The 27,019-nt window shown below is 36.3% G+C and overlaps 1 long non-coding RNA gene across 1 annotated transcript; it reads right to left on the bottom strand.

The window, feature by feature from the left end:
• Nucleotides 1–12,448: 12,448 nt before the first annotated feature.
• On the bottom strand, nucleotides 12,449–22,438 carry LOC122454568. The gene is made up of 3 exons (XR_006273439.1): nucleotides 22,286–22,438; nucleotides 20,149–20,154; nucleotides 12,449–12,580 (listed from the first exon to the last, which is right to left on the bottom strand). It is a non-coding gene; the product is annotated as an uncharacterized LOC122454568 (long non-coding RNA).
• Between the last annotated feature and the right edge of the window lie 4,581 nt (nucleotides 22,439–27,019).

Genomic DNA, 27,019 nt, shown 5'->3' with positions numbered 1-27,019 from the left:
AGTAAATCCTAAAGGAAATTAACTCTGAATATTCATTGAAAGGACTGATGTTGAAGCTGAAGCTTCAATATTTTGGCCATCTCATGTGAAGAGCTGACTCATTGGAGAAGACCCTGATGCTGGGAAAGATTGGGGGCAAGAGGAGAAGGGAGCAACAGAGTATGAGATGGTTGGATGACATCACTGACTCAGTGAATATGAGTTTGAGCAAACTCTGGAAGATAATGAAGGACAAGGAAGCCTGGTGTGTGGCAGATCATAGGGTCACAAAGAGTTGGACATGACTTATCAAGTGAACAACAACAACAAAGGAAGCCTGACAAGCTGATGCATCATGATATGTTGTTATGGGTGTAACAACGAAATCTTCAATAATTAACATTAAGACGCTTCTGAGGGATACATTCCCAGGAGTTGGCCAACCATCAACATTCTTTTGTGTTCTCTTGGAGATATGCAAGCGGACAGCAATTAACTTTTTCTTAACATATAAAGAAAAAAATCTTTGTTGTAACAGCAGCAGGGTCAGTAGAGAAAATGTGGATATTATACAAGGATTTTTTATTAATATAAAAAACCCAATCACAAAACCCAAAGAATGGTCAGCACTTTAAATGTCATTTTTATAGGCAAATATTTTTGTGTAATTTTATTTGTTGGCCACCTGATATACTTTGGCCACATGATGTGAAGTACTGAGTCATTGGAAAAGACTCTGATGTTGGGAAATATTGAAGGCAGAAGGAGAAGGGGACGACAGAGGATGAGATGGCTGGATGGCATCTCCAACTCGATGGACATGAGTTTGAGTAAACTTCAGGAGTTGCTGATGGACAGGGAAGCCTGGTGTGCTGCAGTCCATGGAGTCACAAAGAGTTGGGCATGACTGAGCTACTGAACTTATATTTGTTGGTTTATTATTGTTTCATTATATAGCTAAATAATATCAGTTTTAATCACATTTGTTTTATTGATATATGGATATATGTTCAAACAGGGCTTCCCATCTGCCTCAGGGGTAAACAATCCACCTGCCAATGCAGGGCTGCGGGATATGCAGTTCAGTCCCTGGGTTAGGAAGATCCTCTGGAGGAGGAACTGGCAACCCACTCCAGTACTCTTGCCTGGGAAATCCCATGGACGGAGGAACCTTGCAGGCTACAGTACATAGGGTGGCAAAGAGCAGGACATGACTGAGCACACATGCATATATTCAAATAACTGCTAGAATCTTCACAATTTCTAATTTATTGTTTTCCTACTTTTGATTCAATTTAAATGTGAAGTTTATTTAGTTTTTTATATTCAAATTATTATTACTTTGTTGATAAAGTCTGTTTGAGACTTTAGTTTTTGATCTGGCATATAAGGAACCAAGAAATCATCACTCTATCCTGATAACAAGTAAAACTGTGATCACAGATCAGCAGCATCGATATTTTCTAGAAATGCAAATTCTTGGTCCTCTTACTAGAACAAGGGGAAACTTTGGAGTGAGCCCAGTAATCTGTGTTTTAACAAGCCATCCTAGTAGTTGCAATGTTGGCCAAAGTGAGCAGTTTCAGACAGCTATAGATTCTTAAAATAAGACCTTTTCAGGAAAGGGAAGAGAAGGCAGAGAAATTAATAAAGAAATATAAAATGAGTATGATTTTTGTCATTATGGCTCAGGTTTTCCAGATGGAATAAAGGAAATGTGCACGAGGAGAGAGATGAGAGTTGTTCATAAGAAATTATGTAAAGAGTTTAGGAGCAGTGTTCAGAAGCTACCAGTCCATGCCCTTTTGCTTTACACACAAATGTTTGATACACACACAGAGAATGGCAGAAAGATGGACAGAGTAAGGGAGGAAGGAAAGAAAGAAAGAGAGAGAGAGAGGAACAGAAAAAAAAGAAAGGGAAAAAGGAAAACCTGGAAAAGTGTTCACTGACTCATGTAAGTGAACAGACCAAGAGCTAGTTAGATTTCAAGGCTTAGACTAGATTATCAGGTGCCTTTTTTTTTCTCTCTCTCTCTTCTTTCTGCTTTTCTCCCTTTCATGTTTCCTTCTATTTCCAGCAAGTTCCTTTCAGTGTTTCAAAATTAGCTTCTCTATGCTTTAGATCCTTCAAGTTTGCCGCATCTACATTCAATGCCCCTAAATGTCTCTGACACTGCAAAGACTATTATCAACCCTGTGATAACCACTACATGGGGGATTGGAATTCAAGAAGACTAATCTGAGTAATATATCTATTCTTGTATTGGATGTGGTCAACCACATGAGATATATATAGTGTATGTGTATATAGATAGATAGGTACATAGACAGATAGAGATATAAAGATATAGATATTATTTGTCAGAATGATGTGTCCTTGGAGATAAGACAACCATAGGGGAGAAATGAGTCAAAGCAATGCTATAGGTGACTACACTATAAGCCTTGAGCAGATGTACTTGCCCCTTTAGGAATTTTTGAGGTAGATTAGTGTGTGAAGCAAAATAGTGCTGAAACTGTCAGCTATGTCTGACTCTTTGCAACCCCATGGATTGTAGCCCACCAGGCTCCTCTGTCCTTGGGATTTCCCAGGCAAGTTTACTGGAGTGAACTGTCATTTCCGTCTCCAGGGGATCTTCTCAACCCAGGGATCGAACCTGTGCCTCCTGTGTCTCCTGCATTGGCAGGCGGATTCTTTACCATTGAGCCACCTGGGAAGACATGAAGCAAAATAGACTTAGTCCTTATTCTTTTTGATAACAACAGGTTGACTGGATTTAATCTCAGAAGCTTAAGCAATCATTTGGAATCAGTCTAACTCAGCAGCTTTTACAAACCTTAGCTAGGTGAGTGGATAGGATTAGGAACTATTGCAGAGAACTCAACTAAGAGACTTAATAGTGTCCATTCAAATTAGCGACAGTAAACATTGGTGACCTTGGCAACAAAAGCCACAATGGTTTGACCAAAAGGGAGCCAGATGGCAGTGCACTGAGAGTGATAAATGAGGGAGCAAGAGACAGAGGGAAGGAAATATTCTTAAAATATTCCATGGCAAAGCGAAGTTAATGAAAATAGCAGTTTTCTCAACTTAGAAGAAGTATGTTAACAGTCATTATCACTATGATGTAGATTTGCAAGTAACTATAATTTTGTTCATATGTTTCATGCATTTTAAATTAACCACATTCAACATGTATCACTTTACAGTCAGAGAAAAAAATTAACATACTTTAAAAAATAAGCAGTTAGGCTAAAACACCAGAATGCATGAAATTTACAATCCAGTTTCTGGCACTGTTCCCCAGAGGTGAGCATCTGGATCTCCTGAAGCAAATGGAGAGTTGTGTGCTTGGCCCTGTGGCTGTGAGGTAGGTCTAGTAAATTCACAGAAGAGTTCAGGCTATACCCTGGAGCTGTTATGGCAAACTGTACATCTAATTGACAGCTTCTCCGCTGAAAACATCAATAATCTTTCATTGTGTGCTCCAGATCCTGGGCAAGACTCTGAGGGCTCATTTCAGTAACTTATAGCTTTGCAGGTCACCTTTGCAGCAGATTTATATAAAGATCTTACAGTGGAGAGGACAGAGTGGAAGGGTATTTGGGGATATGTTCCTACACTCTGAAAGGCTAGGTTAAAATTCTTCTTCAAAATACATATGCACAGAGCTAGATAAAAACAGTTCTTAATGTCATTTTCCATTTGTTCTTATCTAAAATTTACTGAGTCAACTGCCAATGGAACCACTAATTTCTTAGTTTTCTGTCACATAAAATTATAGCACAATGACAAAATAAAAATGTAAAGAGCAAATCATCGAATTAAAATATCTTGATGGATATTTACATTATTTTCTTTTTTTTTCTAGTAAAAGTAGTTTTTAGATTTACATTTATTGCAAAAGCATGGCTCATATTTGAGGGACTTAATGCCTTAATTTCCTTATTGGAAAGATTTAGACCTGCATTGTTCAGTATGGTAACCACCATTTTCATGTGGCTATTTAAACTAAAATTAAATTTAAAAAAAGAAATTATTTGGTCAATCTAAACACATTCCATTTACTCAATAACCAGACATGGTTGGTGGATACGACCATACTGGATTGTATGTTGAACCTGAGATGTGGTTATTGACTTGGCATATTCTACTGGAATGAAACAGACAATTTCACTGTACAGCACTGTCATAGATCTGATCTGACTGGTAATCAACTTGGATTAACTTGTTGCTAGGCATTCCAGGAGCTGGGTGGGAAGCATGTCTTTTGCATTAAAGGACTCTTGTTACAGACACTACTGGTTTTCCTCAAACTATCAATGCTCATTCATTAGCTGATTTCCAATAATCAAGACTCCATTTCTCATCCCCCCTTAATGGTTAGTATACCAACTGACTAAATCTAAAAAAAGCTGAAGATAAACAGGAGAGCTGTTCAGTGGCTTGCAGGAACCTTCTGAGAGAGAAAGCTATACTAGTTTACTGAGAGGATGAGCTCTGTTTTGGAGTACAAAGATGATGGTCATAGCTAATAATTGTGAAGTGGAAATATGGAAGAAGTTGGATAGATGAGATTTTTTTTTTTTTTTTTTTGTGGAACAAAACTTACATTTCAATCCAGGATAGAGTAACATTTGTCTGAAAAACAAATGTATCTGCACCATTAAATGTTTGGTCCTTATAACTCAGAGCCAAACCTTATCATAAAAGATTTTGTGTGGTTTTGTGCATTAGTTTCTGTGATGTGATGGTAACTATTTCTGAATTATTGCAGTACGTGTTGCTAGGACAGAAGCTTCTCAGGCAAGTAATTGTTGGATATGAACACCAGGTAACAGCCCTTTATATTGAGATGGTTACAGATAGAGTTACTGGTTCACTTTTTGTTGTTGTTGGTCTTGTTGATTAAGTGGATAATGATTTGGTTAATGAGAAAATCAGTGCATTTAACTTTATAAATCTGATTTTCTTGTAGCTTCATCTGTGTACTTCTGCCCTATGGTATGTATGAAAAATACATTGCACTCTTTAAAATATTTCTTTTTTCATGAAAGTTTTAATTTTATTATACAAAAAGGACAGAATCAATTTGTACATGCCATTCATCCTTTTCCTGCTCTCTTTTACCTGACAGAATTCTTCAATGATAGCCAAAGAAGGACAAACTCCCTTAAAATTATGGAGATAAAATTTATATGTAAAGAAGACCAGAGTAGAAAGAAAGAAGTCTGCTTTTGAACAGCCGTATATCACAAATCACTGAACAGAGTGAGAAAATTCCTTGTTCTTGGTTAAACCACTAAATGGTATCTGATATATGTAGACGATACCACTAAATCTAAATGATACAATGACTTTTGCAGAAAAGGCCCTAGATATGTACCGGGATTTGTGCCTGTGATGCAAGGCCACTTTAGCCCTCCAATTCTAAGATCATGTATAAAAAGGACAAGGACTCATGGCAGCAGGAGTGGAATATGCCAAGCCAATAACCACATCTCAGGTTCAACTTACTGATTAGAAGCTGTAGTGCTATTACTGTTCCTATGCATTGTATAGTCAAAGTTTCAGACAATTATATGCAGTGTTTCCTGAGTCAAAATTCACCCATTTCTGTGCTTGAAAGACTTCCATTAATCTCCTTAACCAGATCATGATTTAACATCTTGCTGACTTCAGCATTTTGAACAGCTCTGAAAGATTTCACCAGCAATTCCATGAATCAAATTTTCTTTTATTTCAAATAAAATTCCCTTTATCCATGAAGCTCTTTAATGAACATAGCTGGAATAGACTTGCAATAATTTAACTGTTAAACTTTGTAAAGAGAGGCTTTCTTTGCTATCCTGTGATGACATAGAAAGGTGTTTAAAGAGTGGAAACACCTGCTATACTTGAAGTAAAATTAAAGATAATAGTCCTAATATATGAAATATACACATAACTATGATTTAGACCATTTATTAAAAACCATCCTGCAAATTTACTTGACTTTTGACATTTAAAATTTTATATATTCTACCAGTAGAGTATATATGACTTAAATTCTCCTCTTATTTCCATAAAGTCAAACTCTTATTCAAATATCATTTACCTATTTTAATAACTTATTTACAAAACTCAAAGATATTAATAATACAATGATTTCAATCTCACTTCCCATAGGCTACCAATGTATGCAGTAGAGTTTTTCAACAAGGTTTATTAGTAGCAATTTTGATATATATATGAGAATATAATTTAGAGGAATAATATTTAGTCATAAAAAGCAAAACTTAAGCCAAAACTATTCCAGAAAATGAAGGGACAGTAGAGAGTGAGAAGCATAGGAAGCATATGTGAATGCATTTAAATGCTAACTTTGTAAAATAATGTTGATGGTGATGTACTAATAGATTAATATATATAGTATTAAAATATGTGACATCATGCTTACTAGTGGTAAGCGGGTAAATAGATTTCGGGCCTTGTGGCTTTTGAAGTGCTGGGTAGGATGCTCCAACAGGAGAAGTGGTAAAATAAGTAATTTAAATTGTAGCACAATATTGCTATATTTAATTATTTTTTACATTGCTACCAACAAGGACCTACTGTGTAGCACAGGGAACTCTGCCCAATGTTATATGGCAGACTGGAGGAAAGAGGTTTTGTGGGTAGGGGGAATGAGTATGTGTCAATGTATATGTATATGTATATATATATATGTATGTATAGCTGAGTCCCTTTTCTGTCCACCTGAAACTATCATAACATTCTTTATCATCATCTATACTCCCATATAAACTGAAAAGTTTAAAAATAAATAAATAAAACCTCACAAAACATAAAAAATTTAAAAAAAAAACCTCAAAAATAAAACACAAATAGAATACAGCACATTAAGTCAAAGATTCATGTCGTAATATCTTCAATAAAGGCTAAAAGAATATAACAAAAGGTATATTTAACAACCTAATTGACTAAAATATATGATAATAAGAGAAAGTTTCTCAATTAACTCTAGCAGTCATGAAAAGAAAGAAAATGAACAAATCTCAGGGAGAATAAATTGGAATAAATACTGATACGGTAGATTTAAAGCTAAATATACCCATGTCTATATTAAGTGAAAGTTGACAAACTGTTCCACACCATATTTCATATTGCTCACTATTTTAGTTACTTTTTCTTGTGTCTATCTCTTATCAGCTTTTCAGGTCAATTTAATGCACATAGAGGGCATTACTTGCTCCAGAGATGAGCAGCTTGGCCATGTGGATTTTCTTCAGCCAATAGAAAGAGATAGAAATGAAATGTAAAAGGTTCAAGACTAGTTTTTTTTTTTTTTTAAATCAAAAGCTTCAGCTTCTCTGAAAACTTCTGACTTCTTCTCTGACAAATATGCTTCAGTCTGCTGTTTCAAGAAAAAAAATGAGTGACACATGAACCAGACCTGCAAACCTGCATTTTAGAAAGAGCAATGAAGAGTAATGAAGCCCGGTGTACATTAGTCGAACCTCAGCCGGGCAGATGTATGGGCAGAAAACATGCTTAAGTTCTATGTCAGTGAGGTTGCTAGCTATTTTTATGCAGCAAAGGGTATCTGTAATTCCCTTTATTATAGTTTCTGAAATCATTAAGGTGCTGTCTAGTGAATTGTTTCTTAAAGTGTTTCTAGAAAGCTTAAGGACATGATCTGAGAGAAGTCTGATGTATCCAATCTACCTGTAATTACACTTTAAGATAGAGACAAGCCTGTAAAATAATCATGGCTTTGCAATACAGAAAATAAATGAATATAGAGAAAAAGTTACAGTTTTTCTGAGAAAGAAAGCTTTAGAAGAAAAAGTGTCACTGATCTTGGTTAAAAGAAAATAAATATGAAACACAAGAAGACATTTAGTCTCCAGTTTTTGTGTTCACCAGCAAGAAATAGATTTAGAAAGCTTCCCAGATGCCAAATGGTACATATATAGATATAGATATGTTTAAAGCTCTCTTTAAAGCTGACAAAATAGTATAATGAAAATTAAAAGGTATCTCAGAGGCTGAATGGAAATATAATGGGGAAAAATGAACTACGGAATCACTCCCAGGAAACAGACTGTTTCCTACTTTTAGTTTGGAGACATTTGTGGACAGAAGTTGACTGTTTTGTCACCAAGCCTAATGATGGCTATGTGTTTTCCAGTTTTTCTGAATGGGGGTGCTGTTTGCCATTAACCTTTTCCCATGTGACTATTGTTTGTTGGATATAAGGACATATAAATGATCATTTTATATCTCAATATTCTAAAACAAAGACAGCCAGTATCAGACATGATCAAAAAAATAGCATTCCTAGTGTTTAATCAGATTTCAGAACTGGATGAAAGTTTTGTGGTTTGGGAAAGAAGAAAATGTATTGATATTTTGCATTTGGGGTGGTGGTGCTTATAAATCACTGTGACCAATAGAATGAACTGCAATAGGTCACTGATACAGATTCCAAACATGTGACAAAAATGGTTTAAAAAATGAAAGGGAAGACTCTTTTTGTGTCTTACCCAAAAAGTATGTTTGTAAAATAAAGTGCATAGTAATACATTGAAAATATACTTAAAGGATTGTAAAAATTGGCTTTAAAAATTAGTGATCAGTTTTGAAATACAGCAAAAACACAATCAACAAAGAAAACAAAAAGGATAAGTTGCATTACACTTTAAAAAATTTCTTCTTTTTTAAAGACAATATAAGAAAATAAAAAGAGTAGCCATATACTAGGGGAGAAAATTAAAAAAAAATATATCTTGTTCAGGACTTGTATCCAAAATACATATGGAATGCATATTTTAAAAAATATATATATATATATATATACTTAAGTAGGAATAAGATTTGAGTGGATATCTCATCAAGAAGATATATAAAGATGGAAATTAAGCATATGAAATTATGTTCATCACCATATACCACTAAGGGATTATAAATTACACAGCAGTGAGATACCACTACATGCCTATTACAATGGTAAAAATTCAAAACAACTGACAATATCACATGCTGGTCAGTTTACGATGCAGCAAGAATTCTTATTCATTTTTTATAAAATTCAAATGGTACCCTCACTCTGGAAGACAGTTTGGTTAGTTCTTACAAGCTAAACATGGTCTTATCATAATAATTCCATGCTAGCTATTTACCTAGCTAAGTTGAAAATTCATATCTATACAGAAACTTCTACGTGGATATTTATGGCAGATTTATTCATAATTTGTTCAATATGGAAACAGCAAATATATCTTTAAAGGGGTGAACAGGTAAGTTGTGATATAGTCATATGATGAAGCTCTGATATATGCATACAATGGAATATTATTTGGTGACAGAAAACAATGAACTATTAAGCCACAAAAAAAAACATGGAGGAAACTTAAATGTCTACTGAAAATTGAAAAAAAAAAATGTGAGTTTGAAAAGTCTACATGGTGTATTACTTCAACCATATAACATAATATATGTTATCCATTTTGCATAGTATATATACTATATTATCCAAAAGTAATTTAACTATGTTTCAACTATATTCTGAAAGGGCAACACTAGAGAGAATAAAAAAGATGAGTATTTGGCAGGGGTCTGGAGAGACAAAGCAAGGGATGAATAGGTGGAGCCCAAAGGATTTTTAGGAGAGTTAATCTCTTCTGCGTGATAATGTAATGGTGGATACATGATGCAATGGTGGATACATTATATTTTGTCAAACCCTGTAAAATGTAAAACAAAGGAGTGAACCCTAAAATAAAGTATGGATTTTAGCCAATAATAACAGCAATATTTATTCATCAATTGCAGCTAGCGTACCATCCTGATATAAGGTATTAACAACAGGGGGCACTTTGAGAGCAATAGAGAGTACATGGGCACTCTCTGTTCTACATTCTGAGTTTTTGTAAACCCAAGATGGATATAAAGATTGTGGCTACTACTTTTAAAAGACAATCTTTTATTTTTTTTTAATTTTTTTTTTTATCCTTTTCACATTTATTAGTATGTACACATATATATATATTTTATTTATTTATTTATTTATTTATTTTGTCATACATTGATATGAATCAGCCATAGATTTACACGTATTCCCCATCCCGATCCCCCCTCCCACCTCCCTCTCCACCCGATTCCTCTGGGTTTTCCCAGTGCACCAGGCCCGAGCACTTGTCTCATGCATCCCACCTGGGCTGGTGATCTGTTTCACCATAAATAGTATACATGCTGTTCTTTTGAAATATCCCACCCTCACATTCTCCCACAGAGTTCAAAAGTCTGTTCTGTATTTCTGTGTCTCTTTTTCCGTTTTGCATATAGGGTTATCGTTACCATCTTTCTAAATATTACTCAGCCGTTAAAAAGAATTCATTTGAATCAGTCCTAATGAGATGGATGAAACTGGAGCCCCTTATACAGAGTGAAGTAAGCCAGAAAGATAAAGAACATTACAGCACACTAACACATATATATGGAATTTAGAAAGACATTCTTTTAATATGGTATGTTTCAAGAATAGATTATCACATAGCAAATGAAAACAAAGAGTTACATAGAAACCATGGATGAATTTCACAGAAGTTTGTGAAATTAAATTTTAGTGTACAGATTATACACCCTTTGATTCAATTAATATGATATAAAGACAAGCAAAACTAATCAGTTAACTTGGCCTTAGTGTTATTAACTGGGATATGGCAATAGGCAAACTGTCTGTGGTCCTGGAATTATTTTTATATTTTTTCCCCTAATTTTTAGTTATAAATATATATATATAAGATTGACTTCCCTCATAGCTCAGTTGGTAAAGAATCTGCCTGCAATGTAGGAGACCCAGGTTCGATCCCTGGGTTGGGAAGAACCTCTAGAGAAGGAAATGGCAACCCACTCCAGTATTCCTGCCTGGAGAATCCCATGGACAGAGGAGCCTGGAGGGCTACAGTCCACGGGGTCGCAAAAGTCAGATATGACTTAGTGACTAAACCACCACTATATATATATATGTATATATATATATATATATGTATACATATATATATGCAAAATAAAAATTTCAGTGTTAGGATTAGTTCACTTGGGGGTATAGGTTAGTGGTAGAGCTTTTGACTGCAGATTAGCCCATTGTACTCATATGACTCCAATATAAAAGGAAATCACTATTAGCCTCATTCACAAAATACAATACAGTAGATCATAGTGTCACATTTTTTTTTTCTATCAAATTAATCATGCATAAACACCATTGAGCTGGTGTGCTAGGCAGCAGTGGAGCAGAAATTAGAGGCAGCAATATAGCAGAAATGAAAAGAGGAAACATATGAATTCAGACATATGATGATGAATAAAAAATAATTCAGTCATTTTACTTTTAAGTGGAATACTGTGGAGAATTTAAGCTACTCTGAATTGACAGGGCAGCTGGAGAAAAATGGCCACATTTATTTCTTTCATTACAAATTCCATGTTTTGTTCTCAAAAGTGACTGGTTCTAGCCAGGCACTCTAGCTGCTTATCCCCTAATATCTTCAAAATTTTAAGTTCTTATCTGAATGGCTGCTAAGCTAGTTTTTAAATGAAATTTCATTGAACAACTAGATTTTTGGTGATTAATATTAAACTAAACAATAGGAGATCATGGTAAAACATAAGAAGATGTGGTGCATATATGAAATGGAATATTACTCTGCCACAAACAAAGAATGAAATTATGTCATTTGCAGCAATGTAGATGGACCTAGATATTACCATACTGAGTGACGTAAGTCAGACACAGAAAGTTAAATACCTGATATTGCTTATATGTGGAATCTAAAAAAAAAAAAAAAGGGGGGGGTAACACATGAACTTATCTTTGCAACAGACTTAGAGGTATAGATGTAGAAAACAAATTTACAGTGACTAGTGGAGTAGGGGGAAGAGAGAATTTGATATGGAGATTGATATGTACACACTTAGGTCTTCCCTGTGGCTCAAACAATAAAGAATCTGCCTGCAATGCAGGAGACCCAGGTTTGATTGCTGCGTTGGGAAAATCCTCTGAAGAAGGGAATGGCAATCCACTCCAGTATTCTTGCCTGGAGAATCCCATGGACAGAGGAGCCTGGAAATCTACAGTCCGTGGTATTTCAAAGAGTCGGACACGACTCAAGCAACTAACACTACACTACTACTGTCGGTTCAGCTCAGTCAGTTCACTCGCTCAGTCGTGTCCGACTCTTTGAGACCCCAGGAACCGCAGCACGCCAGGCCTCCCTGTCCATCACCAACTCCCGGAGTTTACCCAAACTCATGTCCATCGAGTCAGTGATGCCAGCCAGCCATCTCATCCTCTGTCGTCCCCTTCTCCTCCTGCCCCCAGTCCCTCCCAGCATCAGGGTCTTTTCCAATGAGTCAACTCTTCGCATGAGGTGGCCAAAGTATTGGAGTTTCAGCTCCAGCATCGGCCCTTTTAATAAATATTCAGGGTTGATTTCCTTTAGGACTGACTGGTTTGACCTCCTTGCTGTCCAAGGACTCTCAAGAGTTTTCTCCAGTACCATAGTTTGAAACCATCAATTCTTCAGCATTCAGCATTTTTTATGGTTCAAATCTCACGTTCGTACATAAATACTGGAAAACCACAGCTTTGACTAGACAGACCTTTGTTGGCAAAGTGATGTCTCTGCTTTTTAATATGCTGTCTAGTTTCTTCATAGATTTTCTTCCAAGGACCATGTGTCTTTTAATTTTGTGGCTGCAGTCACTATTTGCAGTGACTTTTGTAGACCAAGAAAATCAAATTTGTCATTGTTTCCACTTTTTCCCCATCAATGTGACATGAAGTGATGGGACTGGATGTCTTTTTTTTTTTTTTTTTTTTGAATATTCAGTTTTAAGCCAGCTTTTTCACTCTCTTCTTTCACCTTCCTCAAGAGGCTCCTTAATTCTTCTTCACTTTCTGCCATTCAGGTGATATTATGTACATATCTGAGGTTAATGTTTCTCCTGGCAATCTTGGTTTTAGCTTGTGAGTCATCCAGCCCAGCATTTCACATGATGTACTCTACATATAAGTTAAATAAGCAAGGTGACAATATATAGCCTTGAGGTACTCCTTTCCCAATTTTAAGTCAGTCAGTTATTTCATGTCTGGTTCTAGCTATTGTTTCTTTTTTTTTTTTTCATTTATTTTTATTAGTTGGAGGCTAATTACTTTACAATATTGTAGTGGGTTTTGTCATACATTGACATGAATCAGCCATGGATTTACATGTGTTCCCCATCCCAATCCCCCCTCCCACCTCCCTCTCTACCCGACCCCTCTGGGTCTTCACAGTGCACCAGGCCCGAGCACTTGTCTCATGCATCCAACCTGGGCTGGTGATCTGTTTCACTATATGGTTCTAGCTATTGTTTCTTATCCTGCATACAGGCTTCTTAGGAGAAAGGTAAGGTTATCTGGTATTCCCATCTCTTTGAGAACTTTCCACAGTTTGTTGTGATCCATACAGTCAAAGGATTTAGCACAGTCAATGAAACAGAAGTAGGTGGGTCTTTTTTTTTTTTTTCCCCTTGCTTTTTCTATGATCCGGTGGATGTTGGCAATTTGATCTCAGGTACCTCTGGCTTTTCTAACTCCAGTGTGAACACCTGGGAGCTCCAGTGTGAGCACTCCGAAGTCTATTTTGAAGGATTTTGAGCATAATTTTGTTAGTTATTGCATGAAGGTAAGGGCTTCCCTGATGGCTCAGATGGTACAGAATACACCAGCAGTGCAGGAGACCCAGGTTCTATCCCTAGGTTAGGGAGATCCTCTGGAGAAGAGACTCTCCACTCCAGTATTCTTGCCTGGAGAATCTCATGATCAAAGGAGCCTTGTGGTCTACAGTCCACGGGGGTCACAAAGAGTCGGACATGACTGAGTAGCTACGCACAGCATACACAGTGGATAGCACAGGGAAATCTACTCAGTATTCTGTAATGACCTGTAAGGGAAAATAATCTAAGAAAGAGGGGGGAATATAATATGTATGGGTATAACTGATTCATTTTGCTGTACCCATGCAACTAACACAAAACTGTAAATCAACCATGTTCCAATAAAAAGCATAGCTTAAAAAAAGAAAAATATTTCAGTATGGAAAGCATCAAATTTATATTAAAAAACACCATTTTTTCACATATAAACCTAGGCTTTTTTAGCATAATATTCAAGAGAAAACATTGAGTGCTGGAATATCTCACAGGTGGCTTTTTTTGAGACCATGCCAAAAATTAAAAAAAAAAAAAAAACTTTAAAAGATCTTCTAAATACATTAATGATAAATTTTATTATTAAAAATGTTCCTACATATATAGAATAATGCTTATGAAGCATGTTTTAAAGTGTCTGCTTAGAAATTCTTGTTTCATGCTGATATATACTCTCTGGCACTTATCTATCTGTCACGGTGGAACATTGTGACATTTAGTCTGCTCTCTTGATGCATGGCCTATTTGATTTGGATTTTCAAGTACCTCGCCCAAATAGAATTTAGATGGTGCTTTTAATCACCATCCAGTCCTGACATTTTATTACATGATTCTGGTGAACTCTTCCTCCTCCTTTTCGATGAGTGATATATGAGGTTTTCTTATGGCAGAGAATGAAAAGATTCTTTATAAATTTCATCTCGAATACAAGACTCTTCAGTTAATACATATTTCATGGGCTATAGCACTGTAGCCGACAATCTACCTTTTCTTGGAGTTTCTTCCTGTCAGTTTCACATTTGGAAGTTACTTTGATGATCTGTTTCATGATGTCATAATCCAAGAATTATATAGCTATACATATATGGAATGGTGAACTATTAAACATTTTATCTGTCTTCTCAAAATATGCCAACAGCTATTTGTCAGAGAACATCTAGAAAGCTATTAACAGCACAAACTAAAAATTAGAGAGAATGAAAGAAAGTTAGAATCTTGTTAAAAAAGAAATTATTACTTTGGAGTCTTGTGATAATTAACGTGGAAAAATACATTATTTCCATGTTGAATTTATTCAGTATGAAAAATCACTAATTTCTAAACTACTTATATTAAGTATCAATACTTAATGTTAATTGTCGTTATATGGTAGAATCAATGCCCAACTTAGTTTTACTTCGTTCAGAGTGTTTTGGCTATGGCCCTAAGTATATAGTCGCAAATTTGTTTTCAGTTAATTTGCTATTACCCAAACATTTTAAAAATCATCCTAAAAATCCTACCAAAATGCATGTTAGCACATTTTTAGGGATTTAATTGAAACAATAGGTAATTTCATGTAACAAAATGTGCTTCCAATACATTTATCAGCAAACATCATTTCTTTATACCTAATTTTAGACCTTCATAACAACATATTAAAAAGAAATCACTGCATGCTGGCATATCTAACTAGTGGTTTTCCTTGAGATTATGCCAAAAAATAAAGCAAATTAGACACTACAAACACATCAATGATAAATAAAGCCATTAAAAATTTCCCCACTTATAGGATAATGCTCATGGACAATTGCTATTTTTACAATATTTAAATATCCAAACTTTCAATATTAAAACTTCCAACCCATAACTGTACTATATTCATAGAGCAAAGAAAATAAAGCAAAAATAAACAAATAGGACCCTATTAAACTTAAAAATTTTGCACCACAAAAGAAACCATCAAGAAAAGACAACCTATTGAATAGGAAAAAATATTTGCAACTTATATCACTCAGAAGCTAATATCAAAAATATATAAGCAATTCATACATCATAAAAAAAAAAATGACCTGACGAAAAATAGGTGTGAGAACTATATGGACACTTTTCCAAGGAGGAAATGCAGATAACCAATAGGAATGTGAAACATGCTCAACCTTACTAATCATCAGGGAAATGTAAATCAAAACCACAATTAGATATCACTTTGTACCTGTTATGTGGATGTTAGGAAAAGGAACAAATATAAATATTGGTGAGGATGTAGAGAAAAGATAAACTTTGTACGTTGTTGGTGGAATATAAATTGGCACAGCCAATTTGTGAAACCACAGGATGAAGGATTTTCAAAAAACTAAAAATAGACCTACCATAGTACTAGTTGTTTTAGTCACTCAGTCGTGACTGACTATTTGTGACCCCCATGGACTGTAGCCCACCAGATTCCTCTGTCCATGGGATTTTGCAGGTAAGAATATTGGAGTGGGTTACCATTTCCTTCTCTAAGACCTACCATATGACCCAGAAATTTCACTCTTGGAAATAGATCAGAAAAAAAAAAAAAAAACTAGTTCAAAAAGATACATGCACCTCAATGTACATAGCAATATTATTTACAGTTGTGAAGATGTGGAATCAATCTAAGTGCCCATCAACAGAGAAATGGATGAAGAAGATGTGATATATATTCAGGGGAATACTACTCAGCCATAAAAATTATGTTTTGGCAGTTGCAGCATAATCATGGCTGGATCTGAAGGGCATTATGCTAAGTGAAGTAAGCCAGACAGAGAAAGGCAAATACAGTATGACATCACTTATATGTGGAAACTAAATAATAGAACAAACTAGTAAATATAACAGAAAACAAGCAGACTCAGATATAGAGAAGAAACTAGTGGTTACCAGTAGAGAGGGAAGGAGGGGAGTACAATAAAAGGGTAGGGAATTAAGATGTATAACCTACCATGTTTAAAATAAGCTACAAGGATATATTGTACAACACAGAGTAAAAGCACATTATCTTATAATAACTATAAATAAAATATAACCATTAAAATTGTGAACCACTATACTGTATACTCTGGAGAAGGGAATGGCAATGCACTCCAGTTTTCTTGCCTGGAGAATCCCATGGACAGAAGGGACCCTGGTGGGCTACTACAGTCCATGGGCTCTCAAAGAGTTGAACATGACTTTTACTCACTCACTCATACTGTATACTTATAATTTGCGTGATATATATCAGCTATACTACAATAAATAAATAAACAGTTTCTATATTCTTGGAAAGATAGCCTACATGTATTAAAGCTCATAAAATAAAATAATCTTAATTATGTTTTCCAATCATTCTGTATCAAATAACCCACATTCATATGAAGCTATAGTTTACTCATGAAACTTATAGTGAGTAATGCATTTTAGTGTCTTTTCCTTTTCCAATCTTTTTATCATCTTTGCTGGGGTTTCAGTTCAAATATTGTGCACATATTTATTTTTTTTCTTCTAATTGAGATTTGCTACTAATTTTTATGCCATGTATACCTTATTAGATATGCAATTTCCAAATATTTTCTCCTGCCTTATATCCTTTCATCCTTTTACAGTTTTTTTGTTTGTTTGTTTAGATCGTTCATCCAGTCAAGAATCCAGGTGCGTCAGATGGTAAAAAAAAAAAAAAAAAAAAAAATCTGCCTGTAGTGCAGTAGACCCAGGTTCCATCCCTGGGTTGGGAAGATCCCCTGGAGAAGGAAATGACAACCCACTCCAATATCCTTGCCTGGAGAATTCCATGGACAGAAGAGCTTGGCAGGCTACAGTCCATGGGGTCACACAGAGTTGGATATGACTGAGGGACTAACACTTTCTTTCTTTCATCTCATCAGTGTATGTACAGAACATTTAAGATACACTTCTGCTGGTGATTCTAGAGTTTTCAAAAATATGGAATGAAGCCTTATAGCAATTCTTCAGGTGAGAGGAAAACAAGTGAATTCTTACAAAAGTCATGCAGCTTCAACTTTTCCTAGAATATATTTTCTCCTAACAGAGGCCCAGACACCTTGCTAGCATGGTTGCTTTATTTTCTCATTCAGTTAGTGGTCTCTGCTCTACTTATGTTGTAATAATTGGGTTAAGATGTCCCTACTCCACTTCTCCAATCCTGCACGAATGCTAAGTACTAAATGCCTAGATATTAGGGCCAATATCAGGAGCAATAACACCTAGTTTCTGTGACTTAAATTTACCAGTTTTTCCACTGACCTAATGGTCATTCTTTAAGTTTAAAATAAAAGAAGACTGTTCATTAATTCTGTTTTTCATTTTTTAAAATATCTTTTTGTTGTGGACCATTTTTAAAGTCTTTATTGAATTTGTTACAAGATTGCTTCTGTGTTATGTTTTAGATTTTTGGCCATGAGGCATATGAGATCTTAATAATAGCTCCCCAGCCAGGGACTGAACCTGCATCCCCTGTATTGGAAGGTGCAGTTTTAAACACTGGATCACTAGGGGAATCTTCTCTTTTTTTTTTTTTTTTTTTTTCATTCTTGAGCTAAGCAATGCTTTTGAAATTGTTAGTATAATTTATTAAACATTATTGTGAATTTTTGCATGTATGTATTTTATCAATCAGACATTAATGCTTATAGTGCTTTCTTCAATCAATTCATTATTTTTGATGTTTTAACATTTGTAAATAACATTTGATTTTATAACTTTTTTTAAAGTATTAATTTTAAATTACATTGCACTGTAATCAAGGACTGTTCTCTCTGTGATGCTTATTCATATGGATCTTTTAAATAATTTCTTCACGATCAACTTTTCAGTAAATATTTTATGAATGTTACATGTAACCCCAAAAGGAAACACTAGTTTTAAGTTGTTAATTGAGTCATTCAGTTGCTATATACACTTACTAAAATGTGTTTGCTTGATATGTCTGTCTCTGAAATACTTGTTCACAAATGTTCCAATGTGGTGGTGATTTCCCAACTACATAACATTTATAAATTCTTTTGTATATACATATATATGTTTATATGGACTGCCCCAGTGACTCAGAGGTAAAGAATATGCCTGCCAACGCAGTAAACCCAGGAGACGTGGGTTTGATCCCTGGGTGAGGAAGATCCCTTGGAGGAGGGCAAGGAATTCCACTCCAGTATTCTTGCAAGGAGAATTCCAGGATGCAAAGAGCCAGGCACAACTGAAGTGACTGAACATGCAGACACATATATGTGTATATTTGCTTTGTGTATTTTAGAGGTTAGTTTGCAATATTCATACAAAGATATAATTGCTGTAATTCTTTACCACAACTGCTTTTAGTTCATTAACTTTGTATTAATATCATTAATAACTAATTGGAAATAATTTTGTTATTAAATTCCAAATAATTGAAAAGTAAAAGTACATTTAATTACTTAAATAATTATGAAATTCATCCTAATTGCTAGATTTTTTAGTATCTACAAATAGACCATAATAAAACATTATTGTCCTCTATTTAGTGTTTCTACATGAGATTTGTGCTTTGCTTGACATAATTTTTCATCACCCTACTTTCAGGCTTCCAAGGTTATCATGTTTTAGATTTGTATCACAGGTATTGCTAGATCTTCTTTAAACAACCAAATCTGAAGTTAGGTGACATTTGGTGGCTATGCTTACCCTATTTACATTAATACAACTTATTAATGTATTTATTTTTTCTTTTTTTTAATTAATGTATTTAGATTTGTGTTTATTATCTCATTTTTAACAATCCGATATTTTGATGGCAGTTACTATTGCCATCAAACCTATGGCCTAACTGTCATTTCCCCTTTAAATTAATCACAGGTTGCCAACTAATACTCCTTTTAATGTCAGGATCCATATGATAGGCAGAGGCACCTTAGTAGAGAAACAAGTGTAGCCAATGCCACCCTTCCTCTTTTCTCCTAATCCTAGTAAGGGCAAAGAGCCTGAAGTTCCCTCAACCCTCACGGAGACATCAACCCCAGACAGCGATAGACAGCTACAGTCTGAGGGAGGCGGGGTGGAGTGGATAACTTCATTTCTTGATGTAGATTCACTGAATAGTCAAACTGATGTCAGCATCTTCCTTTTGCCAGATTTCCACATTTCCATTATCTTTCAACACATCACATTTTTATAATGACTATACAGCAGTAGGTAAACTCAAACTTCTTCCACTGGAACTTGACAAAGTTAAGACTAATAAGACAAATTACTCTTTTCTCCAGAATCTATTCCTTCAGTGTTTCCTATCTTACAGACTGTCACGTGCGTGCCTGCCAAGTTGCATCAATCATGTCTGACTCTATGCTACCTCACGGACCATAGCCCACCAGGCTCTTTTGTCCATGAGGATTCTCCAGGCAAGCGTGCTGCAGTGGTTTGTTAAGAGATGTTACCCACCCAGGATCAAACCTGTGTCTCTTATGTCTCATGCATTGGCAGGTTGGTTCTTTACCACTAGCATCACCTGGGAAGTCCATCTTACAGACTGGTACCAACATCAATTCATCCACAAGCAGAAACCAAAGCATCAATTTCTGTTACCCACTCCCATGATCTCCTAGTCAATTTGCTACTGAGTTCATTCAGGTCAAGTTTATTCTACACTTGACTTCATCCTTGCATCTGCATTCTGCCCTTCATTTTTGTAACAGTTTTCTAATTTACTCTCCACTTTCCAGCTAGTCCCCTTCATATACATCTGATATTGCTGTAAGAATACTTGCTACAAAATTCTGCATTACTCATGTCAGCCCTATTTTTAAATTAATCATGTGACCTCCCACTTGATTTCAATGTTAATTTCACACTCCTTGTCTTAAACATGTAATTCCTCCACACACATATCTCTGTTTAGCTGTCCTTTCTAAGCCCACCTTTACTGTACATGCTGACATATCTGTAGTTGTATTACAGAAATAATCATCTTCTCTGGATGTTGGATGATTTGACACTTCTTCATCTAAATATATGGTATTATTTCAGAAATAGATTATCTTTTTCTGTACTGTTTTTTATAAATTAAACTTAATCATCTCAATCTTTCTCCAAAATCCAGCATCAGCATGAATTTCTGCAAGTCTTCCTGGAAACTCTCTTCAAAGTTCCTAGATGCTCCTTTCTAATGTCTGTGCAATCTCACTTTAAAATTGTTGTCATTGGCTGATATTTCTGTCTCTTGTTCTAACTAGATATCTGAGTTCAGTCTTAATATATTCTTCTGAATTATCTCCCATCTGCATTGTAGAAGAAACTGCTAACTGCACCGCATCATCTATTTTATTAATTTGGAGACGTGGCCACAGGTTGAGCTTATAGGAAAGAAGAAAAATAAGAGGAGATCTAGTGCAGATATCTGTGATATCTGCTCATGTAGATTTTCAAAGTTTTTTGAGCTTTTGGGAACCACCCAGACTCATCTCCTAAACACTATTTCCTGTATATAATTGAATGTCATTAAGCATATCCAGTTTTAAATTTATGAAAGTATTTATGAATGTATAAAGGTACAGATTTTGTATATAGGTATTTATTTGTTTTGTGAATGAGATAACAAGCACTACATAATGAGTTGTTGGTGGTGGTTTAGTCCTTAAGTTGTGTCCGACTCTTGTGACCCCAAGGACTGTAGCCTGCCAGGCTCCTCTGTTAGCTTAATGATTTGGGGTTTCATTGTATTAGTTTCCTTATTGCTACTGTAAAAATCAGTACAAAATTAGTGACATAAAAAAAACGCAAACTTATTTTCGTAGAGTTTTGGATGTCAGGATTCCAAAAATCAAGGTGTTGACAGGGCTGTATCCATTTTGGAGGCTTTAGTGGATAATCTGTTTTCTTGCCTTTTCTAACTTTTAGAGGGCATCTGCATTCTTTGGCTCATGGAACCACCCTTCACCTTCAAAATCAGCTGGGTAGAACCTTCTAATCTCCCCACTCTCTCTTTTTTTGTTTTTTCCTGACTTGAAACTTTGGGCTTTTGCTCATTAAGATCTTTGTGAGTACATTGGGCCCACCTGGATAATTCACAGCAACTTTTTCATCTCAATATCCTTAACTTTATTGTACATACAAAGCTCTTTTATGTATTAAGGTCTTTCATGTGTTAACACGTAAGGTAACATCAGTTCAGTTCAGTTCAGTAGCTCAGAGTCGTGTCTTACTCTTTGTGACCTCATGGACTGCAGAACGCCAGATTTGCCTATCCATCACCAGATCCCAGAGTTTACTCAAACTCCAGTCCATTGAGTTAGTGATGCCATACAACCATCTCATCTTCTGTCATCACCTTCTCCGCACACCTCCACTCTTTACCAGCATCAGGGTCTTTTCAAATGAGTCTGCTCTTCACATTAGGTAGTCAAACTATTGGATTTTCAGCTTCAACACCAGTCTGTCCAATGAATATTCAAGACTGATTTCCTTTAGAATGGACTGGTTGGATCTCCTTGCAGTCCACAAGACTCTCAAAAGCCTTCTCCAACACCACAGTTCAAAATCATCGATTCTTCTGTGCTCAGCTTTCTTTATGGTCCAACTCTCATATCCATACATGACTACTGGAAAAACCATAGCCTTGAATAGATGGGCATGTGTTGGAAATGTAATGTCGCTGTTTTTTAACATGCTGCCTAAGTTGGTCATAACTTTCTTTCCAAGGAATAAGTTTCTTTTAATATCATGGCTGCAATTACCATCTGCAGTGATTTTGGAGCCCAATAAAATAAAATAAAGGCTATCACTATTTCCACTGTTTTCCCCATCTATTTGCCTTGAAGTGATGGGACTGAATGCCATGATCTTAGTTTTCTGAATGCTGGGCTTTAAGGTAACTTTTTCACTGTCTTCTTTCATTTTCATCAAGAGGCTCTTTAATTCTTCATTTTCTGTCATAAGGGTGGTGTCATATGCATCAGTCAGTTCAGTTCAGTCGTACAGTTGTGTCCGACTCTTTGCAACCCCGTGAATCGCATCATGCCAGGTCTCCCTGTCCATCATCAACTCCTGGGGTTTACCCAAACTCATGTCCATCGAGTCAGTGAAGCCATCCAACCATCTTATCCTTTGTCGTCCCCTTCTCCTCCTGCCCTCAATCTTTCCCAGCATCAGGGTCTTTTCAAATGAGTCAGCTCTTTGCATCAAGTGGCCAAAGTATTGGAGTCTCAGCTTCAACATCAGCCCTTCCAAAGAACACCCAGGACTAATCTCCTTTACGATGGACTGGTTGGATCTTCTTGCAGTCCAAGGGACTCTCAAGAGTCTTCTCCAACACCACAGTTCAAAAGCATCAATTCTTCGGCACTCAGCTTTCTTCACAGTCCAACTCTCACATCCATACATGACACTGTAAAAGCCATAGCCTTGACCAGACGGACCTTTGTTGACAAAGTAATGTCTCTGCTTTTTAATATGCTATCTAGGTTGGTCATAACTTTCCTTCCAAGGAGTAAGGGTCTTTTAATTTCATGGCTGCAGTCACCATCTGCAGTGACTTTGGAGCCCCAAAAAATAAAGTCAGCCACTATTTCCACTGTTTCCCCATCTATTTGCCATGCAGTGATGGAACCGGATGCCATGATCTCAATTTTCTGAATATTGAGCTTTAAGCCAGCTTTTTCACTCTCCTCTTTCACTTTCATCAAGAGGCTCTTTAGTTCTTCTTCACTTTCTGCTATAAAGGTGGTGTCATCTACATATCTGAGGTTATTGATATTTCTCCCGGCAATCTTGTGCTTGTGCTCCACTCCAGCCCAGCATTTCTCATAATGTACTATGCATATAAGTTAAATAAGCAGGGTGACAGTATACAGCCTTGATGTACTCCTTTTCCTATTTGGAGCCAGTCTGTTGTCCCATGTCCAGTTCTAACTGTTGCTTCCTGATCTGCATACAGATTTCTCAAGAGGCAGGTCAGGTGGTCTGGTATTCCCATCTCCTTCAGAATTTTCCGCAGTTTATTGTGATCCACACAGTTAAAGGCTTTGGCATAGTCAATAAAGCAGAAATAGATGTTTTTCTGGAACTCTTTTGATTTTTCAGTGATCCAGCAGATGTTGACAATTTGATCTCTGGTTCCTCTGCCTTTTCTAAAATGAGCTTGAGCATCTGGAAGTTCACGGTTCACATATTGCTGAAGCATGGCTTGGAGAATTTTGAGCAGTACTTTACTAGCATGTGAGATGAGTGCATTTGTGTGGTAGTTCGAGCATTCTCTGAACTGACCTTTTCCAGTCATGTGGCCACTGGTGAGTTTTCCAAGTTTGCTGGCATATTTAGTGCAACACTTTCACAGCATCATCTTTTATGATTTGGAATAGCTTAACTGTAATTCTATCAGCTCCACTAGCTTTGTTCATAGTGATGCTTCCTAAGGCCCACTTGACTTCATATTCCAGGATGTCTGGCTCTAGGTGAGTGATCAGACTATCATGATTATCTGTGTCATGAAGATCTTCTTTGTACAGTTCTTCCATTTATTCTTGCCACCTCTTCTTAATGTCTTCTGCTTTTGTTAAGTTCATGCGATTTCTGTCCTTTATTGAGCTCATCTTTGCATGAAATATTCCCTTGGTATCTCTAATTTTCTTGAAGAGATCTCTTGTCTTTCCCATTCTATTTCTTTCTTTGTTTCTTTGCAGTGATCCCTGAGGAAGGCTTTCTTTTCTCTCCTTGTAATTCTTTGGAACTCTGCATTCAAATGGGTATATCTTTTCTTTCTCCTTTGCTTTTAGCTCTTCTTTTCACAGCTATTTGTAAGGTCTCCTCAGACAGCCACTTTGCTCTTTTGCATTTCTTTTTCTTGGGGAAGGTCTAGATCCCTGTTTCCTGTACAATGTCACGAACCTCCATCCATTTCTCATTAGGCATTCTATCAGATGTAGTCCCTTTAATCTTATTCTCACTTCTACTGTATAATCATCAGGGATTTGATTTAGGTCATACCCAAATGGTCTAGTGGTTTTCCCTATTTTCTTCAATTTACGTCTGAATTTCGCAATGAGGAGTTCATGATCTTAGCCACAGTCAGCTCTCAGTCCTGATTTTTGCTGACTGTAAAGATCTTCTCCATCTTTGGCTGCAAAGAATATAATTAATCTGATATCAGTGTTGGCCATCTGGAGATGTCCATGTGTAGAGTCTTGTGTTGTTGGAAGAGGGTGTTTGCTATGACTACTTCGTTCTCTTGGCAAAACTCTATTCGCTTTGCCCTGCTTAATTCTGTACTCCAAGGCCAAATTTGTCTGTTACTCCAGGTATTTCTTGACTTCTTACTTTTACGTTCTAGTTCCATATAATGAAAAGGACATTTTTTTGGGGTGTTATTTCTAGAAGGTCTTGTAGATCTTCATAGAACCACTCAATTTCGGATTCCTCAGCATTACTGACTGGGTCATAGACTTGGATTACTGTGATATTGATGGTTTGCCTTGGAAACGAACAATCATTCTGTTGTTTTTGAGATTGCATCCAAGTACTGCATTTGGGCTCTTTTGTGGACTATGATGGCTACTCCATTTCTTCTTAGAAATTCTTGCCCACAGTAGTAGATATAATGGTCATCTGCATTAAATTCACCCATTCCAGCCCATTTTATTTCACTGATCCCTAAAATGTTGACGTTCACACTTGCCTCTCCCAATTTGCCTTAATACATGGGCCTAACATTCCAGGTTCCTATGCAATATTGTTCTTTACATCATCAGACCTTCCTTCCATCACCAGTCTCATCCATAACTGGGTGTTGTTTTTGTTTTGGCTCTGTCTCTTCATTCTTCTTGGAATTAATTCTCCACTGATCTCCAGTAGCATATTGGGCACCTATCAGCCTGGGGAGATCATCTTTCAGTTTTCTACCTTTTTGCCTTTTCATACTGTTCATGGGGTTCTCAAGGCAGGAATACTGAAGTGGTTTGACATTCCCTTCTCCAGTGGACCACAATGTGTCAGAACTCTCCACCATGACCCGTCCTTGGGTGGCCCAATACAGCATGGCTCATAGTTTCATTGAGTTGGACAAGGCTGTGGTCCATGTGATTAGATTGGCTAGTTTTCTGTAACATATTCACAAGCAAATCCAAGTATGAGTCAGACAACATTTCAAATGGAGAATGGTTTGTCAATAGAAAAGGGCATGGCCTTACTCCCAAATTCTGATTTAGGACTCATAATCTCTCTGGGGTTTGTCAAGGCGCCATGGAAATTATCTCTCTGACACAGACACCTGCAATAACAATAGGTTTCTGGGTCATGAGGCCCAAGTGGCAGGTCAGTTTGCACAGCAACCTGGATTTATTACAGGGCCCTTCTTGTTCTTGGCTCAACTCAAAATCAGCAGCCTTTCAAATTGTCCAGGAAGCAGATTGGAATAGGATGGACAAATGTGACATACATTGCCTTCAACATCCATAAACATGATCCACTAAATATTGTGCCTATTTGTTGATAGTGATTGTTGAAAGGGGAAATATTTTTCTTTCTCTCTAGAGTATAAGAAAAAAAAAAGAGCACTTGAATCCAAGATACTTCATCAATTTTACAGATGTGTCAATATAGAGAGGTTTATTTATGAACCTTTAGCATCCTCTATTTTACTAAGGATCTAGGATGCTGGCTACTTCCTGTGCATTTGTTTTGGAATGATCATGCTATCAGGACTATAATGGACCAGTGCCTTATTCTGTGCAGTACCCACACCTGTCCCTACTCCAGAATATTTTATGACAGAGAGCTGGGGAGTTGACATAACTCTGAAAAAAGACAGGAAAGGTATGATCTTGTATTTATCATGTGCCAGCCAACTGCATATGTTTTCCTTGGCTGGCACAGATGGGGGGAAAGTGCATTTCTATTTCAATAGCTGTATACCAGGTGTCAGGGTCTGTGTTAATTTTCTCCAGGGGAGGCATCGTATCTGGAATGCAGCTGTGATTGGAATCACCACCTAATTACGTGGGTGATAACCGACCGTCATTCTCCTTGACACATCTGGCTTTACACTGTCCAAACAGGCATGTTAAATGGGAATGTGGTAGAAATTAGCACTCTTGCATATTTCAGGTCATTGATGGTGGCAGTAATCTTTTTGATTCCCCTAGGGGTGTGATATTTTTGCTTTGTTTTGTTTTCTAGGAAGTCAGTATTTTGCAAGTGCAATTCCAGTGGATCTACTAGGTCCTTCATACCATAACAGAACTTTCTCCATGGGTCAGAAAAACAATGTGGGGGTTTTGATAGTTTTTTCTTGTTTCTGTACCCTATATATGTTTGGGGTTGAGAGAAATAGCCA

This window comes from Cervus canadensis, chromosome 16 (assembly GCF_019320065.1).
Source record: "Cervus canadensis isolate Bull #8, Minnesota chromosome 16, ASM1932006v1, whole genome shotgun sequence".
Lineage (NCBI taxonomy): Eukaryota > Metazoa > Chordata > Mammalia > Artiodactyla > Cervidae > Cervus > Cervus canadensis.
The sequence above is the reverse complement of the archived record's forward strand: the minus strand, read 5'-3'. Positions and strand labels throughout refer to the sequence as shown.